At 41.7% G+C, this 25,399-nt stretch overlaps 1 protein-coding gene across 3 annotated transcripts in view; it reads right to left on the bottom strand.

Moving 5' to 3' along the window:
• LOC111872525 (mediator of RNA polymerase II transcription subunit 15) overlaps positions 1-25,399 on the bottom strand; it is an 89,434-nt gene that overhangs the window by 35,709 nt on the left and 28,326 nt on the right. The gene's annotated exons all lie outside the window — the stretch shown is intronic.

The following is a 25,399-nucleotide window of genomic DNA, read 5'->3' on the forward strand; positions in this document are numbered from 1 at the left end:
TATGGGGTAGCAGATGTATAGATCCACGTTCTCTGGACCTTGGTATTAGTTGGAGGTGAGTGATCAGCTTAGAGCCCCGGCCGCTTTACCCACGAGGAAAAGACTCCGGTACCCACTGGACAAGAGGGAAGCACGTATAATTTATGATTTGTAACCGAAATGCCTTGTTAGTTATATATTTATCAAAAATAAACGGCGTAATACGATTTCTGACAATTAAATAATGGGTCTACACTCACAGGCAGCACTTGCATTACATTCTATTATGAACTGCAGTGGTATCCTTCAACGTAAAGAATGACCCAAAAGTCACTTTACTGTTTAGTAAAAATATGTATTAAAATATTTTAGGAAGTTCTATATTATTTATTTATTCTTTTTCCCCTTGGCACTATAGCCCACGTGGGCCTAGGCCTACCTCTATGAACTTCTCCGTTCACTTCGGTTTTTCTAGATCTTACACATTCGGTAGGACTCCTTGGGCGGGTGATCAGCCCGTCGCAAGGCCTCTACCTGTACATAAACACAGAAAAACGCACACAAACATCCATGCCCTGAGTGGGATTCGAACCCACGATCCCGGCTTCCGAGCAAGCGAAGACAGTGCACGCCTTAGACCGCTCGGCTACCGTGACCGGCGCATTATTTATTATTTATAAAAAAACATTGTCGGAAATGAGATCCTTCATGGTCACAACTCACATGGCTGTGATGCCGTTCTACAAATTGGATGGCAGATTAAAATCTTAACATTACCGTTCGTACGGGAATATTTTAGTGTGACTGACTTTTGGGCCACTGTGTATTTCACTCCTGCAGCTAAACATGAACTCCAGAACTGTTTCCATCTGCCGAAGCACCTCCAGAAGTTATTCTTCCGCAGTCTGTTTAGAACGGACGCCATAACCTTCAGAATCTCTTCCTCGCTTTCAAAATGCAATAACTTAAGATGATCCTTCCTGATAGGGAAGAACAAGGAGTCGCATGGAGCGAGATCCTGTGAACAAGGCGGCTGTTTTAGGATCGTGGTCGAGTCTTTCGCCAAAATCTTCTTGACGGAAAGCGTTCTGCGTGATGATGCATTATCGTGTTGCAGGATCTACTTGTCGGGGAACAATTCAGACCTCACACGAAAGGTCAGTATTTTCAGACATACCAAAACCTGGAGATAGAATTCAGGGAACAAGTCCTCCGGGAGGGACTTTAAGCCGTGGGTCCCGTGTCGTAGATTTACGGGACATAAAAGATCCTCATGTCTCTAGGAGACCTCTGAGGAAAATTAGGTAAAAAGTTTCCCGCCCAAGTAGTTTCCAATGCCTCCGGTAGATGGGGAAGTATCGGGTACCACTGCCAGTAAAGGAGCCGGACTCGCTGGCTGAAAGGGGCTGATAGCGAGCACCAGAACCGGAATGGTATGGCGACTGGTAGAATATCAAAAGGGGGACGTACAATAGATCAACAACTGGTCGCGGTGCATGGGAAACCCACTCCCTCCAATAATGAATGAATGAATGAATGAATGAATGAATGAAGGAAACCTGGAGATAAAACATCTGGCTGTTAGTGTGACCACGCGAGACAAATTCTTGATGTGCTGTGTTCCTTTGCGGCCAAAGAAGCAAATCAATATTGTCTTGACTTTTGATTCTGACATCAGAGCTCTCGTGGGGCGGGCTGGGCCTGGACATTTACATTCCATCCTCTTCTGCTTTAGCTCAATTTCATACTGAAATCTTCAATATTTTCATCCCCGGTGAGGACTCTATTCAGCCATTCGTCATTCCCCTCGATTTGTTGAAGAATATTTGCATATATTTCCGTCTTCTGCTCCAGTAAGTCGTTAGTGCAGTTTTTTTTGGCACCATTTTTACACAAATTTTCTTCGTCCAAAAATTTTCCATCAGAATCAATTGCACATTCTCGCTACAGATATTCATTTTTCTTCTTACATTCTTCTTACATTCAAACTCTCATTGACAAATTCATGAGTATAATAAGAGCTTGTTCAGAGCTGCAGTAATCAAACGCGCGGGTGGTCCTTGATAACTCGTAGTGTCTTTTCATACTAATTAAGACATTTACGTAGTAGGCGCGCATGCGCTCTTCAACTTGTAATGTGTGCCAAGTGAATGTTGTCCACTCAACAGCGACAGTGGACTGCACACTGCTGTAATCACAGTGAATGTCTTCACGTACACATCTATATTGCTTAATTTAATTTTAATTTAGGTCTATATTCACTCTTATGATGTAATGTAGATATAAAAAACAAACACTATGCTTATTTGTAACAAACAGTATTCAGAAATCTAATGCTTCGGCGGTTTCTTAACATGTACAAGTGTGAAACTCATAAGATAGAGCTAAAGCTTTATTTGTTTTAATTTTCATGATTTAAATAGCACATAAGAAGACAAAAGATTCTGAATCCAATGGTGGAAATTATTCCTCATATTTAATCCAACATTAATTCCTTTATAAATACAGTTCAGTTTGTTTTGTCGTTGCCCAGTATTTGAAGTTTTTCGTATATGGATACATTGCCTGTATTTTTATACATCAATTCATCCTAATTTCTGGCAATGGGCATGAACATGTACTTTACATTCTTGTGTCTAATTTATATTTTTGCTAAAAAAAATAACATAATCGCTAAACTACAGAGTAGAAGTTAGTGTGCACCAAGGGCCGCGCCATAGCTCAAGCGGTTAGCTGGCCCCACACCGCGGCGGCCCGGGTTCGATCCCGGGTCTCGTCAAGTGGAATTTGTGGTGGACAAAGTGGCGCTGGGGTAGGTTTTCTCCGAGTACTTCGGTTTCCCCTGCCAATCTTCATTCCACCAATTGCTCCACAATCACCCTCACCTATCATCTGGGGCTGGTACAATAGGCCAGAAATGGCCGCAGTTCAAGGGACTTAGTCCCACCCCACTAGCAATAAAAGACATAATAGTGTGCCCCATTCCACTGTAATATTTCCTAATTTTCTTGTACTTTTATAATATAATATTCCAAAGCAGTGTTGAAAAGTAATGACGATAAAGCCTCCCCTTATGAAGACAATGAATAATGAGAAATAAATGCAGGTATGTATCTTTATTACCGTGTATCTGAAAGTGGAGGCCGTGAGAGACTACAGCGATATGTACTTTTGGCTTCCTGTTTCCTGTTCTCACGATTGCTACGTTCTGATCACAATCTGACATATACAGACTGATGCAAGTTTCGCAATTCTGATTGATTCGGGAACAGAAAAAATTAAATGACGTTTCGAAATGAATATGTAAAGGTTAATGAAGCAGTACAAGGTCGCTAGTTATTTTACTCCTGTAATGAAAGTAAGAAATGGAACCTCAAGTGACAGCTGTACTTTCTGAAGCAGGAAAATGATGTCTGGAAACCGGAATCCTTTTGACAAGAAAGGTCAACAAGAATGTTGCTATGATGCATTTTGCAATGTCTAACTTAATTACACGTAAATGTGCTCGACCTTGCTAGGTCATTATAAAAACAGCAAATAGACTATAATAGTCTATGTTTCTATAGCAGAAATACTTATAGAAACCAGTGTATGTGGATTTACCGGCGGCGCTGACGTATACAATCGCTGAATATCCATTACGTGACAAATGTTCAATGCATCAACCGATCATAGTGCTGCGCCAAGTGCTAAATATAAAAAAATAGACACCCAGTCATTTAATATCTACAATTTGAATTTTATGGTAAAACTATATCGGAACTAGAAACCGAATCCATTTATAACCCGTGTGTAAATTCTATTTTTATAGAAATAAAGTTTTTTCGTGGGCTGACTGGAGTTTCAAAACGAATCCATATTTACACCAAATAATCACATTTGAGAGTACGCCAGACTTGTGGTTCTCATGGTGGCGATTACTAACATTACTGTCCTCTGCGATGTGACGCCGTTTGCTTTGGTAAATAGGTACCAATATTTTAGAGCAATGTTCCTCAACCGCCGGGCCACGGCCCGTTACCGGTACCTAGTCTTACTTACTTACTTACTTACTTATGGAGCTGGGCCCTTCTTGAGAAGCCAAATCTGCAGCTACTCAAGAATTTCCCAGTATTTTATGGAACCCGAAGGTTCATTACCGTGTTCACAAGAGCCCTCCACTGGTCCCTATCCTGAGCCAGATCAATCCAAACCATAACATTCCATCCTATCTCTCTAAGATCCATTTTAATATTGTCCACCCACCTATGCCTTGGACTTTCCAGTGGTCTCTTTCCTTCTGGCTTTCCCACCAATATCCTATATGCATTCCTTTTCTTCCCCATTCGTGCTACATGCCCTGCCCACCCCATCCTCCTTGAATTGATCATTCTAATTATACTTGGAGAAGAGTACAAGTTATGAAGCTCCTCATTATGCAGTTTTCTCCAACCTCCTGTCACTTCATCTCTCTTTGGTCAAAATATTCTCCTCAACACCCTGTTCTCGAACACCCTCAGTCTGTGTTTCTCCCTTAATGTCAGAAACCAAGTTTCACACGCATACAGAACCACAGGCAAAATTATAGTTTTGTATGTAAAGAATTTACCTTGCTGCTGTCTCACAACGGTTGAAAGCCAGTGTTTTAGAGGATCCATTCGCCTGCAGCTTTCTCCGAAACATTGGCACCTATCTACTAAATTACTCGGCGTCGCATCCCAGGATAAAGTAATCGTAATCGCTTTAAAAGTAACTCCAATAAATTGCTGGTAAATTATGTATTCACATAATACATACACAGACATTGGATCTGTTTCCGTCCTCCGATGAAACTGTGGGAAGCGCCTGCTGAGTTTGGTTCGTTAGAAAGATGTCTAGTGATTGGGGACAGCCCTTTCTAACGGAAGCAGCAGGACAGGGGGCTCCCACCCTTTCACCTTCTAGCGGAAACAGATCCAGTTTCCGAAACAGAATACCAAACGGTGGATGAAGTACAAGAACTCGGCAATCCTGAATAGAATGTGTTTGTTTAGAAATTGTTTAAGATGATGAATCAGCTACTCAACTTATTCATATATATAACTTAAATGAAATGAACCACCGTGAATACGGATGAATTGGAGACCTAGAAGAGAGTGGCTTTGGCTTGTTTCAAAATTCTAACCCAACATTCAACTGAAAGAGATCGTTAAAAACATAAACAGAACATCCGATGCCCCGACCGAAATACTAACCAAGCATCTTCGAGAATTTACTTCACAACTCTGCTCCCCTGTTTGGTGAATAGAAGTACATATAATTATTCCACAACAGTAAAAAAGTGGTACAAATTCTTTTCATATTAGTCCAGTTAAGGTAAAGTATAGAATCTTTTACATAATAAGTTAGGCATGAAATTGACCTGTCTGGTATAATGTATACATCAAATTATAGCGAAATCACAGCGGCTTTCGCTTGGGTTCGATACTCAACCGTTCCATGAGAAGCAGTGGACAGAATCCTTTATACTCGGTTTGACGTAACAAATAAAATGTTTTAACCTCATTTCCGAAAAAGGAAAGTAGCATTCCCGCACCCTCTCTGAGAGGATGCAATGGAATTACATAGTGTAGAATCGCATTTCCAAGTCGAAACTATATCACAAGCGAACCGGGGAAGGAATGTAAACAGAAGTGCTTTTATCGTTGGATAAGATCATAAAATAACTGCTCATTACTAGTCAGTCTGAAAGGTAAAAGAGATTGTTTTAAAGTTAAACTGTAAAACCAGGCACCATCCCTTAGTTTAGGAGCAGGGATAGCATAGTCGGTATAGTCACTGGCTATGGGCTTGATGACCGAGGGGTCGGAGTTCGTGTCCCCGTAAGATCAAGAATTTTCACTTCATCAATGGTCTAGACCTGTTCTGGGGTCAACCCAACCTCCTATCGAATGTGTACCGGGGGTTAAGCGGCCGTGGCGTGAAGCTGATCACTCACCTCCAACTAGTGCCGAGGTCAAGAAAATATGGATGTATACATCCATTCCCTCATACGCCTTCATGATGTAGTGCTTAATTAGTTAAGCGCAGAGACACCTTTACTTTTTATCCCTTAGTTTAGGATTTGCAAAATCAAGACCTTCCTTGTTTGTAGGGACATCAACCTTCTTCACTGTAATACGGTTCTGGAAAAGGTAGCGTATTTTTACACAGGTATTTTAAAACACATCATATGCAACATTTTTCTTATTGCTAGTGGGGTGCTGTTTCGTCACTAAATGCAGGGCAAAATCATGACATGAAGATAGGAAAGAGATGTTTTGAAAATGTGGCACAGTTCAGATAATTGGGAAAAACGATAACAGATCGAAACCTGATTCAGGAGGAAATTAAGAGCAGATTGAACTCGGGTAACGCTTGTTACCATTCAGTCCATTTGTCTTCTTGTCCTGTCCAAAAACTTAAAAATTAGAATATACAAAACTATAATTTTGCCTGTGGTTCGGTATTGGTGTGAAACTTGGTCTCTGACATTAAGGGAGGAACATAGACTGAGGGTGTTTGAGAACAGGAAGTTGAGGAGAATATTTGGACTGAAGAGAGATGAAGTGACAGGAGGTTGGAGGAAACTGTATAATGAGGAGCTTCATAACTTGTACTCTTCTCCAAGTATAACTAGAATGATCAAGTCAAGGAGGATGGGGTGGGCAGGGCATGTAGCACGAATTGGGGGCCGGCCGCCCTTTACCCCCCCCCAGGAAGATTCCTGGTACTCATTTCTGTTAGAGGCTGAGTCTACCCCAGGGATTTAGTGCGGCTGGAAGGATTAGGTCAATTGAAAATATCCACATCATCGGTACTCGAACCCGCGACCTTCCGGCTTGTATCATAGTGCCTCAACCAACTACGCTACCGCGTAATATATAATATCAGACATAACCTAAATATTTGCTCTGTCGAAGCTTATGTGATGTATAGCATAGAACATTAATTTTTCCTGCAACTTTGCAGGTATGTTTTGATATTTATGATCTAACGCGGGAGGGACTTATAGAGGAGTAAGGCGATCAGAAGACGGAGAAAGCAGAACTCTCTGAAACCTCTGAAACACAGACCAGCATCATCCAGGAACATATCAGAAGCTACCGAATTTCTCAACCATGCAAATCAACAGGCAAGATTATTCCTGTAGAGATAATATTGTGGCGTGGTGCCTAAAAGCCGGATTCTATGATGTCCATTGCTACGCAACGGCTACAATAAGAAAGCATACTTCAGTTGCAACGAAAACATAGGCAGACTGCTACATAGGAAACTGCCTAGGCAACAGAGACAGAACTGTTGAGTTCCCGCAGCAACGGGTACGCTAGCGAACGCTGCGTCGAAGACAGAGAACCCTTGGACAAGGTGTTCTCTCCGCAGTACGCGAAGATCTACTTTAACAGGGTAGATTGCGATCAGTGATCAGAGATACGTGACAATATACTGGGTTTAACGACTTGGAAAGTACTCGAGATAACAATTTGGGAAGTAAAATAACTGTAAGCATTTCCTGAATTCTTCTGTTAAATCAAACATGAAATCCATTCCTATGCGTTACTGTTGTTCACAGATATTTTATTCCTAAACATGGTGCAATCAATTCTGTTCTCATTCCCGTGCCTGCATTCATTTACGAGTGGCTTGGTTCGGTTCACATTTGCGAATCTAATTTTCTTCACTGATTGACTTAATGTCTTTAAATAGTTTATCTTTCGAACATCTCTTTAAAATGAGCTACAACAGTTACGTATTTAATCTGTGTTCACTTATAAATTAATTTTGAAGGTCGCGGGTTCAAGTCCCGATGAGGTCATTGGATTTTTTTCAATTGACCTAATCCTTCCGGCCGCACTAGGCCCTGGGGTTTACTCAGCCTCTAACAGAAATGAGTACCAGGAATTAATTAAATAATTTTCCTGGGGAGTAAAGCGCGGCCGGCGCGTAAGGCTGACAACCTTACCGCCATCTGTGAGCCGATTGTCTAGATAATGTGGGACCCTCAACGTCTCACAACCCTATGGGCCTTCACGGCCTGTTACAGGGGTAGCTTTACTTTTTTTTTTTACTTACGTCTCTATTAAATCTCTGGGAAACTAGAAACACGGAATAGAACAATTTCTAATTCGAACAGAATTTAGGTACCGAAGTTCTGACAGGTGCCCTTTACTACGAGGCTGATGGAGGAACAGTGGACTCTGTGTAGTAGCGTACAGTCGCTTCCTTCCAGCCTAACAAAAAGTGTCGAATGCAAGGTGTCTAGTGACAATCACTGAAGTGTTGAATCATTCTGTAGAAGTGAATTCTGTTGCTTGATTGACCAGCTTGTTCGAACGATGACTAATTGCTGCTCATTCATCCATCCAGCCAAAGCACGGAAGTTGGCTTAAACACGCGGTGTGTGCATTGCAACGAGTTTGAATTTAATGCATGAAAACAATTTGTCATCCCGAAAGGTATATTACGTGTACATAGAATCAGATTTTATAACTTCCAGCATTCCAGGAGGCCTATAAACTTGTGGCTGGTGGACAGAGAAGGTAATTACGTCACTTCCGCGAGTCTGCCCATCATTGGATAGAGTTCTGTAACAAGAGAAGGCAGGAGAGATCACCAGTATGATAATGCGGCTGCCGCACCCGTCCCGTCTCCGGGTTTTTGTTGTACACTTTCGCTCAAAGTTTACGGAAATGGTTGTACTTACAAACATAATTCAGAGAATGGGGCGTCAGCAATATGCCCGCAGGCATTTTAATGCCCTCGGAAGGTTTATAGGTTACCCGTTAGGATTTACAAAAGTATTTATAGTGATATAGGATGAGGTGGGCAGGGCATGTAGCACGAATGGGGGAGACAAGGGATGCGTATAGGATATTGGTGGGAAAGTCAGAAGGAAAGAGACCACAGGGAAGACCAAGGCATAGGTGGGTGGACAATATTAGAATGAATCTTAGAGAGATAGGATGGGATGGTATGGGTTGGATAGATCTGGCTCAGGATAGGGACCAGTGGAGGGCTCTTTTGAGCACGGTGATGAACTTTCGGGTTCCATAAAATGCTGGGAAATTCTTGAGTAGCTGCAGAATTGGCGGCTCCTCAAGAAGGGCTCAGCTCCATGAGTAAGTAAGTAAGTATTTATAGTGGTATATTATTCGTCCACTAATAAACGCAAGTCACGTGATGACTTCCTCTGTATGCACTCAATCACTGTTCAGGGCCGAGGATTTCAAAGAATTTAGACTGTGTTCAGGTGTTATATATTAATTGATGGTTACAGGCGTAAAAATGGTGACATTGTAAAATAAACTTGCTTATTATTCGTCAGGTTCTTTCTATGAGGTAGATTGTTCTAAAATAATTTTTTGGAAAGTGTTTTGATGCGAGAATAGAAGATCCAAATTTCAAGAGAGCAGTCTTCTGGAATGTGGTGCCGTGTAGATATTGTGTTAGCCGACGTATCGGAGGAACGTATTGCCTCCATCTTTAGGGTAGAAGAAAAAAGAAAAAAGTCCGTGAACGGAGAACCAGCGTGAGCAGGTGCTAACAGAGGCGATACGTTCCTCCGAAACGTCGGTTAACACAATATTTACACGGCGCCACATCCCAGAAGACTGCTTTCTTCATAGTCACCGCCGTGAAAACCTCAAATCTTACACGGTAATCTCAGTTTGCATATTATTTTCAACGAATTCAAGCGGTTCCCCATCTCGTAGTTGCTTGTCATAAAAATAAGGTTGGTGATCCCTGGTTTAGCAGTCTGGAGTCAAGCGCTGACGTTATGATCATCCGAGCTTCATAAGGATTCTTTGTTCACCATACAATTTTATAGCATTATATCAAACATAGACGCTACGTAAGCGTCGTATTTTGGTATCATAATATGAATTCCGTGTTCGAAAGGGCACGAGAGGGAGCGAGCGTGCCGTTTTTGAAATTTACGTTGATCAGACACTTCTGCATTGCAATCGGGACCAGCCTAGCTAAGATGTCATAAATGGCACCTCAGCGCCTGGTGCTAAATCACATGGCGGTAAAAGTGAAATAAAATTTACGTTCTCAATGAGAGCAGAAGTAATTCTTAATTATTATTGAAGAACGAGAGACTTCTAGAAATATAATATCGCGGTGTCGCTAAATACATTCTCGTGACAACGAATACTCAGGCAACAATGGAAGGACTGCCGTTTCTGTGCAACGGCAACGTAAACACACTCTAAAACAATAGAGGAATTTCCAGGAAACGCTGTCTTCAATGTGGTCCGCGACATGACAAGTGCTATAACAATATGCGTCGAAATTGTTTGTCGTGCAATTGCTTAGTAACATGTCTCTGCAATAATATAAAGTGTTTTCTATGTGGTCCGTGCGGCGGCCATATAACGAGGTTCCCAGAGTAACTGAGAGCCGAGATCACCTGTGTGGAGGCAGGGTCGAATACCTCCACCGTGACCCTGCGAGTCATAGGAGGCGACGAAAAGGGAAGTCTCCAATCTGAGACAGTAAAATACGGTCGCGAGTCCCAAGGGACTCGGACCCGAGAAAGACTGCGCTGGCAAGGGCCAGTAGCATGTAGAAAAAAGACAGACCCGTCCTCTCGTCAGAGTGGATGCCCCACAAAAAACAAAACCGTAATGTTCAACAGTAATAAATATCTGGTCATGAGCCCCAGAGGGGACTCGACACCAAGACTTATTGACTGGCTGAACGTCAGTCGCAATGTGACTTGGACTTGGAACTGAGAACCAGCTGAGGGTTCGGTCTAGGAAATTCCAGTCGAGAGAGATTTTTCAGAGAATTCAGAGGTTGAGTATTCGGCTGTGAATTGTTATCCAGACAAGATTCGTTACCAAGCAACGATTAGCAAGAAGATGTTAAATACTTTATTCTTTGTGCTGTAGTTACAGTAATCTTTAGAGTGTTATAATTATTTGTAGTTACGACTTGTGACTGTCCAATAAATCTATTCATCTAATCCAGGCCCCATTACTACCAGTCACGCTAACCAGGAATACGTGACAATATTAAGGGAAATTAGAATACCGCATTTACACAGTTGTAAACTACAAATATAGCGAAACATTCACTCATTTCATGGATTACAAATTCTTTTCAGATGTGGAAGACTGACTACTGAGTTCTCATCACAATGTCCAGCATGATACGGATGTTTTCCCATTTCTCTTTAGTGAAAAGCCGAGGAAGAATTCATATTATTTGTCATGAGAAAGGGAAGTGGTTAAGGCTATTGGAAATTCAATAAATTTGATTACTTTTAACCGAAATAATAAATATATAGACAAAATAACTGTTGACTATCTTATTTCACTATGAACTTTGCACTTTAAAAGGCGTTAAGAGGATAAGCTTAGGTATACAATTTCCATCATATTAGCCTCATTACTCGCGAGAAAGTTCTTTTACTGCTAGGACGTTCTTCTAAATATGCTTTCTAATAATGCAAACATCTTAAGTTGACTTAAAAAACTGTAGTTAATCCCGCCTTCTCATGCAGTAGCCATTTTTTCATGACAGTTTAATGAACTTTAAGAACAACTTGAGCTACGAATGAAAAGGAGATGAGCTGTAAAGAGTGGCTCCATTTGATAGAGCGATGATGCAAACAGATGAACGTAAACTGAGCACAACTTGAAAGAACAACGTACTTCCATACTATCTATCTATGGTTCTACAGCCCTTTGTTGGGCGTTGGTCAATTTTTCAATTTCTTGATCTTTTACAGAGTCGATAGGACTCCTTGGACGGGGATCAGCCCATCGCAAGGCCGCTTCCTATACAGGACAATATAAACACAGAATAAACGCACACAGACGTTCATGCCACGAGTGGGATTCGAACCCACGATCCCAGTGTTCGAGTTGGCGAAGACGGTTCAGGCCTTAGACCGCGCGGCCACTGTGATCACTACGTTGTGTCCACTGCCTTTAAAATGACTCTCGTTTTGCCATCTCAGCTATCCAACTAGCTAAAGTACTTGAAAACTAGACCTTTGATTACCTATGAGTTCTATCAGCATAATTTTTTTTGGGGGGGGGGTATTTTACGAGAGTGTCAGTAGTTAAATAAATACACAGTGCTGACGGCTATGAAAATTTATGAATTGGAAAGAAAGAAACGATCGTGACGTAGCCAAAGGGCTGTCCCGGTACTTGGCTGGAGGTGCAAGAAACCTGGATGTTCTGTTCGTCACCTGCTTCAGGCTGCGTTCTTCTTTGGTTTATTCTTCAGCTCTGAAGATCGAAACATATTCCTCCGAAACGTCGGTTGACTTTGAACGGACCACACGGCGTTATGTCCCAGAAGATAGAACTTTCACAGCCACTCCTGTGAGAACCTGACCTGATTAAGGATGACATTTTTATATTCCAGTTAGGTATGTCTCTTAAGGTTACTGCACACACCGTGCAGACAGTCCGGCATGCATCAGTAAGGAATCGAATAATCGTTCTCTACACACAATTTCACGCCTTAAGGAACAACAAATTTGGTAACTAATTATATGGAGCTAAGTCCTAGAGGGCCGGTCACGGTAGCCGAGCGGTCTAAGGCATGTACTGTCTTCGCTCGCTCGGAAGCCGGGATCGTGGTTTCGAATCCCACTCAGGGCATACATGTTTAGTTTGTGTATGTGCGTTTTTCTGTGTATGTGTACAGGTAGAGGCATTGCGACGAGCTGATATTTACGAGTTTCCTGGTTCAGTCCATACTTCGTTTATCAAGAATTTCGGAACACCTTCAAAATAGGCCACGACATTTACGTACTTATCTGTAATAATTTATAACTTCATATCCTACAACTGTCTTCATTAAGTCGGCAACACCTTTCACAACCACACGGTGTAACAGGCCTAGAATGAACTTACCATGAACCCTAAGTCTACGTTCCTTCCTTAACGCGAGCCTCAGAGTTTCACGCCCATAGAAATATACAAGCAAACGCACTCCTACGTTCGGCTAGAGGCGGCTGTTCCCTTACGATCTCATAATTACTCCAGAGGCCACAACCCCAAGTGAAATCATCTTTCCACTTAAATTTTCTTACCGTTAGTTTATTCTTCGCAAGCGCAACACAATGACACACGAGTCATTATTAATTTAAGTTTAAGGCATTCATTAGCATGCTGCGTTGGAAAGTGGAAAGGATTTGTGCCTAGCAATGCAAGAAAGAACGTGAATTTATCAGAGGTCAGTTTTATAGCACTCAAGTGAGAACATGTAAAAGTATTTCAACTTATTCAACAGCTTTTCACAAAGTAGCTTTGGCAAGATTACAATTTCTCTGTGTAAAGAAGAACGGCATAAGCTCGCTGTGAATGTCTCACCTTTATTCTGACAACGTCTGCACTTCTTCAAGAGATGTCGCTAGGGTGATGAGGCAATAACTTCGCCGACAAGCGGCGGTCGCTCGGTCGGTATAGTTCGCTTGCGGACTAAAATCACGGAGTTTGTTTTCTTTTGTTTCATGAGATAACGAAGAATGTAGGGAGAGGTGAAAAATGAATATAAGAACCTGAAGAGAGGCAGCCTCTTCAGAGATATAAGCGAAAGTGGGAGGATAATATTAAATTTATCTTTATGAAACTGTGTGAGTGTGGGCTGGCTTCAGCTGGCTCAAGAAAATGTATGAATAATTGGGCTATTGTAAATACCCAAATTAACTTTTTGGTTGCATAAGGAATGAAAAATTTCTTGATTAGCTAAGCAATTGCTTTCTCAAAGAAGACTTCACTCTATTACTATTACCATTACAAGAGCAGGAGGTTTAGCTATATTCTTATGATTAATTATTATATTATAAGAACGCTCCCGGCTTTCAACCACGGCGGCCAGTGTTCGATCCCCGATCAGGTCTTTTACGATTTGTGGGGCACAAAGTGGCACTGGGGTGGGTTATTTCCAACTACTTTGATTTCCCCTGCCAATTCTCATTCCACCAACTGCTCCACATTCATCAGTCGTCTTGTAATTGACGCTATGTAATCTCGAAACAGACAGCATCGTTACATGACAGAGTTAATAAAATAGCAAAACACTTCCAAATACAAGCAGAGGCTATGTAAATAGATAACGCAGTATAAAGATCATGAATGGTGATAGGTAAGGGTTCGGAAGGAGATAGATTTCGCTTATTCTAATGAATTATCCTTTCAATTTCCCAAAAAACTTGAAGGATATCATGAAGACCCTCAGTCAAGGCCAGCAGTATGGCCGACATTTCGTCTTGTCTCACAACAGAGACGTACAGTTTTCGCTTTATATCTGTCTACTTGATGATTGTTCGGAGTAGATCCGTGTGTGTTGCAGTGGAACAAACTTCCTTTTGTGGAATGGTATTTTCTGTGTAACTGGGTACAATTAAAGCAGCAACTGACCGACTTGTGCCACTCATACATCGTGCCTTGCCAGCGTCGTGTTCAGGGTCACCGAACAAGAGTAAAAGTTTCGCCTGCATTCCCCAAGACTATTACCCATCTTTACTCATCATTCTGCCGTATCTCATACAGCCAGACCTGACCTCAATGCAACATAATTAAAACTCTCTCCTGCATCCGGGGGTCAAAATACTGGGGGACATGATAACTTGCCTGCCAGGCATCTTCTACTTTTAACATGATCTAAGAAAAACAGAAAAGCATACGCTAAAAATTTAATGTGCCGGTCACGGTAGCCGAGCGGTCTAAGGCATGCACTGTCTTCGCTCGCTCGGAAGCCGGGATCGTGGGTTCGAATCCTATTCAGGGCATGGATGTTTAGAGTTTGTGTATGTGCGTTTTTCTGTGTTTGTGGACAGGTAGAGGCCTTGCGACGAGTTGATCACCCGCCCAAGGAGTCCTACCGAATGTTTAAGATCTAGTAAATCGAAGTGAAACGGAGAGTTTCATGGAGGTAGGCCTAGGCCCAAATTGGGGCTGTAGCGCCACAGGAAAAAAAAAATTTAATGCATTTATGTTGAGTACATAAATAGAAGTATCACTATCATAATGTTTTAACATATAAAATACTAACCATGTCATACGAAACGCTGCAACTATGTAGTAATAAATATCTACCGGGTAAAAGGTAAGAGGTAAAGTTGTTCCTGTGCTTAACGAATTAAGCACTACGCCATAAAGGCGTATGGGGGAGTGGATGTAAAGATCCACGTTTGCTTGACCTCGGAACTAGCTGGAGGTGAGTGGTCAGCTTCAAGCACCGGCCACTTTACCCCAGAAAAAGAGCCCTTTGTACCCATTGGATAGGAGGTTGACTGGACCACAGAGCCGGTCTGGACGACGTTGAGAAGAAACAATTCTTGACCCTACCGGGACTCGAACTCCAACCCCTCCGACTTCCAGCTCGTAGCTAGTCGCTATACCGACTGCGCTACCGGTGGGAATGTGATATGGCCAGATAATATTTTAACTGATACTTTACTATAAATATTATGTTTCTGGACATTATCCATCGTCCTGTCTTTATCTAAACCACCATCTTGTTTGTGTTTCTAAGCAAGACGTTTCGGAGACTGCATTCTGTCTCCGTCTTCCTACTCAGTTGGGCCCAATTGATACAGCTAGCCCCTATCTCGTCCGAAAATAGATTTCACCTGAAGACGGAGACAGAATCCAGTCTCCGAAACTTTGTTTTTTTTTTTAAATAAACAGGGCGGTTTTTAGATAAAGACAAGACGACGAATAATGTCCAGAAACATAATATTTGTACTAATGTACCATCGTTATAAACTTTTAGGTTTTGTTCACTGATGCATGATGTTCCTTTCAGTTACTTGCGAATGTTGAGAGGTTTTTCCTGAAGAAGCCTATGACACGACCACTGAAATTTCCGTAATCACTTATGTAGCCATATTTTTACCTTCTGGATTGTAACACTCTGTTTCCTGGCAGTGGTAGCCAACATTTCGCAGCAGTCGGCTGCCCACTTTTGTGGGGAGTTCCACCGACACAACATATATATATCGTTGTCTGCTCTCTGATGAATCTGTACATTGACCAATGTTTACGTAGTGATTCTTGCCAAATTGTTTTGCTTGGATTAGATTAGGAACATGTGGTAAAACCGAATTGAAGGCAGCTGTTGAATGTGTAACAGCAATCCAACTGCTTGAAAGTGTATAAATAAAATACATAAGATTGAAAATAATAGATGTGTAATAGCGATATAATTTTTAAAATGTAAAAATGAATAATATGAAATATATAATATGTGCTGTGTCGACGAAACTACTCACAGTTCTATTCCTGCACAACATAAAGCTCAGTACAAAATTCCATGCAGCCTACGACATCAAGATTGAGCCAGTATGTCACTGCGAAAAGGTGATAGCCACCTACAAGACTATACGATGTCATAATCCAGAAACCTACAAAATGAATCTTCACGGTCGTGAAAACTTTAAATTTCATATCCATTAAATGTAGCAGGGAGAAAACGCTTAACTAAATAAAGGACGCGGTAGCGTAGTTGGTTGAGGCACTATGCTACAAGCCGGAAGGTCGCGGGATCGAATAACGATGAGGTCATTGGATTTTTTCAGTTGACCTAATCCTTCCAGCCGTACTATGGTCCTGGGATCAACTTAGCCTCTAAGAGAAATGAGTACCAGGAATATTCTTGGGGGTTAAGGGCGGCCGGCGCGTAAGGCTGACAACCTTACCGCCATATATGAGCCGATTGTCTAGAAAATGTGGGAACCTCAACATATCACAACCCTATGGGCCTCCACGGCCTGTTACAGGGTACCTTAACTTACTTTTTACTTGAAATTATAATACAACAGTGTGGAAGATTTCTATATTACGTAAAACCACAAATTCTTTCCTTATAAAATTTCAGCAGAAAACTTAACTAACTTGTTTTATCAATCAATTATGGGCATGGAAGTTGTCAACGCATAAAACAGGAGGATTCTGTGTAACGAGTCAATATTTATGTATTTTATTTCTAGAGACTACAAAGCTTTTTATGGGTTATCTTCAGTAATGTTGCTACTGGCGTATAATTAGTAATATAAATATTCATCTCATGAGAAGAAATAGTTTCTGGGGATTCGGCAGGCGCTACAGATCAGCACAAAAGCTCTGGATAATCAACACACACTATACAACGAAATTATTGCAATGTTGGATCAGAAATTCGTTCCTACAGGAATCATAGCTGCAAACGACAATTATGATATCCTGAGGCACAGGAAATACGTAGGTGATAAGACAAATAGAACTGAAGCTAAGTACATGGATCCCATTCGCGTCTACCCCCATTTCTGGCTCTGATTCGCCTTCTCCAAGAGTGACCCAAATGTAAAAGTCACAGCCAGTTGTCAACTGACGTCTTCTTACACGTTCACAAGAAACACCTTCGCATGACAGTCGCAGAATTGCAATAATAGTGCTCACAAGGCTCAACGAACACTTTCCCAGTCTGGCGTACATGTATGTGCTAAAGTGACATGAATCCTCATAGGGGCATCAGTGACACAAATACCGGGTAGTCGTCTTTCTCTTCAGATCCGTGATAATGGTGGATCCGTTATGTAATATTTGAAGTTTTCACGGGACTAAATTTGTTAAAATTTCCTCTGGCGGTCAGCCGTGTCAATGTTGAGTTAAAAACCAACGTCTCAGAGATCTCTGTTTCCAACATTAGGGTTGACCCTGTTGATGATGGATTCATTATATGAAGTTTATGTTGGGCATTGTTCATAATCTGACATATGTTTCATATTTTGCTAGAGGATGTTTCGGGTATTGATCCTACTCCTGTCTTCAGGTAATTCTGTGCCGCTTGGTGGTCTGATTGGTAGTGTACTAACCTGATATCTGAAAAGCTGCAGATTTGACTTAACCGTCGATATGAATTTACATAACACTCAGTTCCTGTCACATTCGAGGAAAATCTAACGTTTCCTTGCTATGGAACGGAGAAAATTCGTATACAAAAATCCTATCATTCTCAAGGAACATCCAACGCCCCGGTGTTCTAATACGGGGAAATCCGACATAGCCAAATCCTGCGAGGGAGAATCCAACGCGCCAGTACTCCAGTATGGGGAAAACCGGCATAGCCAAATCCTGCGAGGGAAAATCCAACGCCCCAGTACTCCAGTATGGGGAAAACCGGCATAGCCAAATCCTGCGAGGGAAAATCCAACGCACCACTACTCCAGTATGGGGAAATCCGGCATAGCCAAATCCTGTCACGAACAAGGAGAACTCAGCACTACGTTGCTAGGATACCGGAATATTCACAATGGGAAGGACAAGAGAAATGGATGGGAAGGAATGCGGGAGAAGGGAGAGAAGGAGAGATACGAAACATATAAAGCAGAGAAAGACGGAAATTATTCTCCCTGTCATATTTATTTATACTCGTAGTTTGTTTAACGGCGCTGACAGTACCCGAAATTATATAATGTCGAATGGTGGAATTATTAGTCAATGATCATTTGGAAAGAATGTGCAAGGAAGCGGTCGTGACCGAATTTGAGGCTTTCTTGGAATTTGACTGGAGACTGAGGAAAACCACGTAAACATCAGTCACACTAGTCGGGGTCCCGGCTGAGATTCAAATAAAGTGCCACCCAAATACAACTCAAAATTTTCACTTCTTGTGCCAATTAATTGTTTTCTCCGTTGTCTTTGACGAGCCATCCGCTGCCCTTAAAATAACAAAGAATCCAATAGCAACCAATCACCTGAAAACGGGAACAGATCCGACTCTCGAAACACTGTACATAGCAAATTTATCTCAGACAGCAAACAAAGTCCTACCCATACTGAAATAATTTTCTTTCGTGATTCTACGCTTTACTTAAATATTCACGACACTGTCGTAGCTGGGCTCATGTTCTCGGCTTTTGGGATTTGGTACTTTTGATTCTCTCATTCTGAAAAAATAAAAGAGGCTTGTGGGATCATCTTGTAGTCCGCTGTTGTATATCCGTCTATTTGTCTGTGTATCCCCATTATTTTTTTTTTGAGGTTGATGCGATCACCCTGCTGTCTGTCTGTATATCACCTCTAAATTTTGTTCGGAGGCTTATGAGATCACCTTGCTGTCTGTGTACCTGTATCCTTCCTTAATTTTTTCGTCCACACGGTCCATGTCATATCAAAAGGAAGTACGCGATTAGTTCTTCCCAGGACTTTTTATTAAATTATACAGATTACCAAAAAAGACACACTTTTGATTTAAATTATGGAGGTGAAAGTTTCGCATCACGGCCTGCGTTTCCGTACCTCGTATCTCCCATGCGAATGTTGGGAATGTACCTAAAAATAAGCCAATTCTTTCTTTCGCCATGTTTCGAAACTCTCCGTCCATAATCGTCCTCACACTTCGTTCCACTATACGTAAGTGGATTCTGCCGGTCACAGTGGCCGCGCGGTCTAAGGCATGAAATGTCTTCGCTCGTTCGGACGCTGGGATCGTGGGTTCGAATCTCACTCGCGGCATGGATGTCTGTGTGTAGTTAGAGGTCTTGCGAAGGGCTGATCCCCCGTCCAAGGTGTCCTACCGACTGTGAATAGGATCAAGGAACTGATAAAGGGGTCAAGGCCCAACAAAGGGCTGTAGAGTAATGATACTAATAATTGGCTTCTATTTTTTACATTTTTTTCCCTTGGCACTGCAGCCCCAGTGAGCCTACGTCTACCTCCATGAACTTCTCCGTTCACTTCGGTTTTTCTAGATCTTACACATTCGGTAGGACTCCTTGGGCGGGTGATCAGCTCGTCGCAAGGCCTCTACCTGTACACAAACACAGAGAAAGGCACACACACAAACTAAACATCCATGCCCTGAGTGGGATTCGAANCACGATTCCGGTTTCCAAGCGAGCGAAGACAGTACATGCCTTAGATCGCTCGGCTACCGTGACCGGCCTACTTTTACATACACTTCCTGAATTGCCTACGGATCCATCAATAACTACGAATTAGATCTGACAGGATTGATTGAATCAATCCAGAAGAATTTACGGCTATTTAACATCAGAAGGACAAGTGACTACTGAAAGATGATAGAAATAAGTCCGATTTAATGTGACTGGAAGGAGACAGTAGAGATGAAAATATACTCCAGTTCAAAAGAAATTGTAATCAAGGGCCTAATGACTGAGTCACACAAAAAATGAGGAAGGTAAGACACGAACACTAATGGAGAAGAACAGTGGGAACTCAGAAACAGAACTGAAATAAGAAGTAAAAGAAAGAAGAAAATGCTCAGTTCTGCGTGCTCATTTATTTATTTATTTATGGGTTGGAATGCCTCCACCGTAGGCCTGGGAGGCGTAGAGGGCGAAGAAAATGGAACCCGGTGCCTGGGGTAAAACTGGGTCACCCTGTCACTTGGAGACAAGTTGGGGGTTAGACGCAAGGCTGACGATCTTGCTCTGTACACAAATTATTGTCACGAAATCCAGAGAAGTAAAAACCGGACACAACCTGGCAGAAACTGGGGCTCGAGAATGACTGTTTTGCCAATTTAATGATTCAGTGAAGCTCTCAGTAGCTCTGAATGCACATCATATGATAAGATGATTAATAATTATTTTGAAATTATGTGGAAGGAAGCTGTCATAGCTTAACCTAAGACACTATCTCGGCATTTGCCTATGGGGGCTAGGGAAGACCGCGAAGGCCGCGCCATAGCTCAAGCGGTTAGTCACTGGCTTCCCACCATGGCGGCCCGGGTTCGATCCCGGGGTCTGGTTAAGTGGGATTTGTGGTGGACAAAGTACCGCTGGGGCGGGTTTTCTCCAAGTACTTCGGTTTCCCCTGTCAATTTTAATTCCACCAAATTCTCCATCATCATAATCACCCGGGGCAGGTACAATAGGCCAATCAGTGGCCGCAGCGCCGAGTGGACCCAGTTGGACTCCACCCCCCACTACGCAATTAAGAAAAAAGAAGAAGACTGCGGGAAACGGCAGTCAGTATAGCCATCTCGAGAGGAAAATTCAATTCCGAGATCTGCCCAATGTGAAGCAAGAATGGCAACTACTCTTTCATAAAAGTCCCTCGACTTAAACTTTCCGTAGATCTGTGAACTGTAGCTGCGAAACGGGAAGACTGAGAGAAGTTGGGTGGCCGTACTGAAGCAGGTCAGTGTCCGGTATTACTAACCTAGCGCCTTCTCTGAGACCTTCCAATGTACGCATATATTTTTCATGCTACATTCACAATCATGCATAAGACTCCCCGCTATACCCAGGTTTCAGTTTTGTTCTCAGTGATTTAATTGGCAGAAAGATAAAACTTAAGACTCTTATTCGAGACCTGCTCGGTTCGAATCTCGGTTGGGACACCGGTTATTTTGATTGAGGATTTTTATACGTAATTTTACTCAATCCTTCCAGCTAAATTTATGATGTAGTACATCGATTAATTAACGATTGCTTCCTTCCAAATCCTTTACCCATCAATCATTATTAACCCATTACTCCTCAGTCATCTTACTACTAGAAGCTTACATAACAACCCACAGAGAAGTTGGGTGTATTATTTTTTATTCTTATTTTTTTCCTTCGACGAATTAGGCCGTATGGTGTTTTCTCATTAAGAATTAATCTGCAAACTATTAATCTTACAGACAGTTATGACTCCTTGAACGGGGGATAAGTCCATTGTAAGGCGTTAGGATAATACATAGAATGAAATAACTGAGAAGAACTTCGTTTCAGCTTCCAGCAGGCGCACCTGTTATCATAATAAAGTAGTAATGAACAATAGTCAATATGTACGAGTACGTAACAAATAAGATTGCTTACTAAATGCTCCATTCGCGCTTAAGAAAGGGTAAAAATAACTTAGGATTAACTATCTGTCAAGCTATAATTATTCGATGCTTAATGAATCTACTAATTTACCGCTGAGCTGACCACGCGACACGCTCTATCCGCTAAAGTTGGTACTAACTTCGCTGACAAGCGGCGGTCGCTCGGTCGGTATAGTTCGCTTGCGGACTACATGCCACGGATTTTTTTTTTATAAATCTACAGCGAGTTTTTTGCTAGTTCACACTCAGGCGCAAGGGTCGAACACTCTATGTGTGAAGTCGGCCAGATTCATAATGCATAAGCTCGCTTACGGAATGCTACGTTTGAACAACTCTTTCCAGAAAGTAATCCTATATTTCAAACAAGGGAAGACGAAGGATTACCATAAGAAGACTCAGTTTAAAAACTAGCTCGCTGATAATTTATAAAGCAGAAATAATAATTAAGACTTTACAGTGCCTTCCATGAGGGAAATATTAATTTTCTTGGTTTTAGTTCAATATAAAATGGACTCCTCTTTGGCTACTAGTTTCCCTGTTGTCTGGTAACAAGACTTAATGCAATTTCTGCATCAACGCAACACATCCTATTTTCCGAGGAATCCGAAATCGCGCCTCGTGGCCACACTTATCGGCAGACACCAAGCATTTCTTTTTTATGAAAACCGGAGATAAAAAAACGCCATTAAAGGAAACAGACACGAAAACACGCCTCAGGTCTTTAGATTTGTAAAGAATAATTTCCGTCTAAACGAAAAAAATGTTACGAGTGTGTTCAAGCAGAAATAGAGTCGCGAGGAACAATTAGGTTCACTTTCAATGAATAAGATTCATTGCACCATCCAAAAAAGAAAAAAACTGGTTTGAGTAACACTTGGATAATTATGTCAAGCAACTGCGCCATCCACTTAATGATGTGGTTAAATTTAACGTTATGTCACTATAAAATTAACTAATTACTGATATGGAAAAGCACGAATGCCTTTAATGTGAAAGTATGCCATATTGCAATCCATTATTTAAATGAAACTTGGGGTCACTGAGACCTCTTCAAGGCGGTGCTTCTATTGGCCTGTAACGTTTTAAATCACGAAAATCACGCTTAATTTACTTAAGTATACCTACTCGTATGAGGAAGAAAGTTACAGGAGAATGAAGAAGTGTGCAAAATGAAAATCTCAATTATTACACTCCGCCAAAGTTTACTGGGACGAAGACAATACTGTCCTTTTTTTATTTTTTAAATTCGCTTAGTGGGGGGTGGAGTCCAACTGGGTCCACTCGGCACGGCGGCCACTGATTGGCCTACTGTACCTGCCCCGGGTGATTATGATGATGGAGATTTTCGTGGAATGAAGATTGGTAGGGGAAACCAAAGTACTCGGAGAAAATCCGCCCCAGCGCCACTTTGTCCACCACAAATCCCACTTGACCAGACACGGGATCGAACCCGGGCCGCCGCGGTGGGAAGCCAGCGACTAACCGCTTTAGCTATGGCGCGACCTTACTGTCCTTTAGAATGTGTTGCCACATAGAGCCGTAGAAATGTATCAACGTTTCGGGTAGACCTGCTGCCTCTATTTTCAGGGTAGCATACATTATTCCGAGACACAGGTATCGTTCTACTAAACGATACTCCTTTACATTCCCGAAGATAGTGATCGTCACTCATTGCTGTGATAACCTCAGATCTCACGTTATTAGGATAATGCAATGGGCAGGGCACGTAGCAAGCATGGTAGAAACTATAAATGCATAAAAATTATAACACGAAATACTGAAGTGAAGTGACAGTCTGGGAGACCTATGTGTAGGTGAGATGATAATATTAATATGGATCTCAAAGAAATAGGGCATGAAGTTGTTCACTGGATTCATGTGGTTCAAGATAAGGACGATTGGAGGACTCTAGTGAACACGTACTGAAACTTCGGGATCCATAAAAGCGGGAAATTTCTTAACTAAGTGAGCAACTCTGATCCAAGGAGTTAGTACATTAGTCCACTAACTAAGATCACACGGAAATCAATCAATTAAAATGCATTAAATTTGTAGTCTGCATAAGGACCGTGGAAGCAAGGAACACAAATTAACTTTCTGTATCCTAAAATTAATTTAAACAATATTTAAACATTCTGTTACACGCTCATAGTAAACATAACTGAGTCTCCAATGGATTAATGTTATTTGGTAAACAATTGTTAGTATGAAAGCCACACGCATACCTTGCGGGCAAAATTTAATATTCAGGAAATTGGTACACATAATTACCACAGGGATTTAAAGGGTCAAGAAATTGTTTGGAAAAAAAACACGAAACTGAAAAGTATGTAAAAGCATATTAAATACTTGTTTTCGGTTGTAAATTTAATTAGATAAATATTACAAACAATTACAGAGAAGACTGCAATTCAATTTTGTATGGCGACTGTTGTGTGGTGTTGTCGAGTGCGTGCTGACCTACATCTCTCGTTCATATCTTCACTGTCATGCTCCAGAGCTGTCCATGCTTTCCACAAGCATCATACAGGACTAACTGCCACTCTTGTGAAATTGCCATGTGTTAAATCTGGTAAACACTGCTCACATTCAATTAACGGTTCACGACAAGTTGAATGAACTCGGCGTGTCTAAATTAAAGGAATTGTGCGAACTGTTAAAGTGTTTGCTGTCAGTGACATGAAATGATGAGTTCAAAAGGGATTTTTTCTTTGAAGAAAATATTTGAATAACCAAAAAGAATACCAGATATTATGGTTTGGAAACAAGCCCTTTCTTCCTACTCTACAACTGGGTTTCAGTCCGCAATAGATCAGTCGGTATAGCGACTAGACTACCTGCTTGACCGAGGAATCATGGTTCGATTCCCGGAAGGGACAAAGAATTTTCTCTTCTCCACAGCACTCAGACAAATCGGGGACCCACCCAGCTTCCTACATATTGAGTGCTGGGAGGGGGGGTTCCCTGAAAAAGAAAAACAGCTGGGGCTTCGAGCTGACCACTCACCCTTATGCGATGCCGACGTTAGGAACAGTGGAGCTGTGACTCCACTACCACATCGTCTTCATGGCGTGGTACTAAATTAATTCACTTTCACTAGATTAGACATTCAAAGAAATTCTGACATTAGAAAAAACTGAGTTACCGATAAAATTGGATAAGTCACTTGGAAAAATGGAAAGAAATCGCTTTCCACAATTGGCATTTCATTGCCGTTAGAAGGGGTAAAAGGTAAAGGGTAAAATTCTCCATGTGATTAACTAAATAAGCACTACGTCATGAAGACGTATGGTGGAGTTCCAAGTATTCTCAATCTCGGCACCAGTTGGAGGTGAATGGTCAGCTTCATGCCCCTGCCGCGTTACCTCCGGATATAGAGCCACCGGTACCCATCAGATAGGAGGCTGAGTGGGCCCCAGATTCGGTTTGCACGACGTAGAGAAGAGTAAAATTTCGCGCCTTCCGGGACTCGAACTCCGGCCGAAGGGATAACGAGAGATAACACAAAAACTATGGAGGGGTCTAGACGATTTTGGGGTTCACAACAATAGACCTTAGCGATCTATTCCTATATAGATTTCACGATGCTGAATTAAAATTATACTTTTAGGACAGCTCACACAGAATTAGG

Source organism: Cryptotermes secundus, unplaced genomic scaffold, assembly GCF_002891405.2.
Source record: "Cryptotermes secundus unplaced genomic scaffold, Csec_1.0 scaffold962, whole genome shotgun sequence".
Taxonomy (NCBI): Eukaryota; Metazoa; Arthropoda; class Insecta; order Blattodea; family Kalotermitidae; genus Cryptotermes; species Cryptotermes secundus.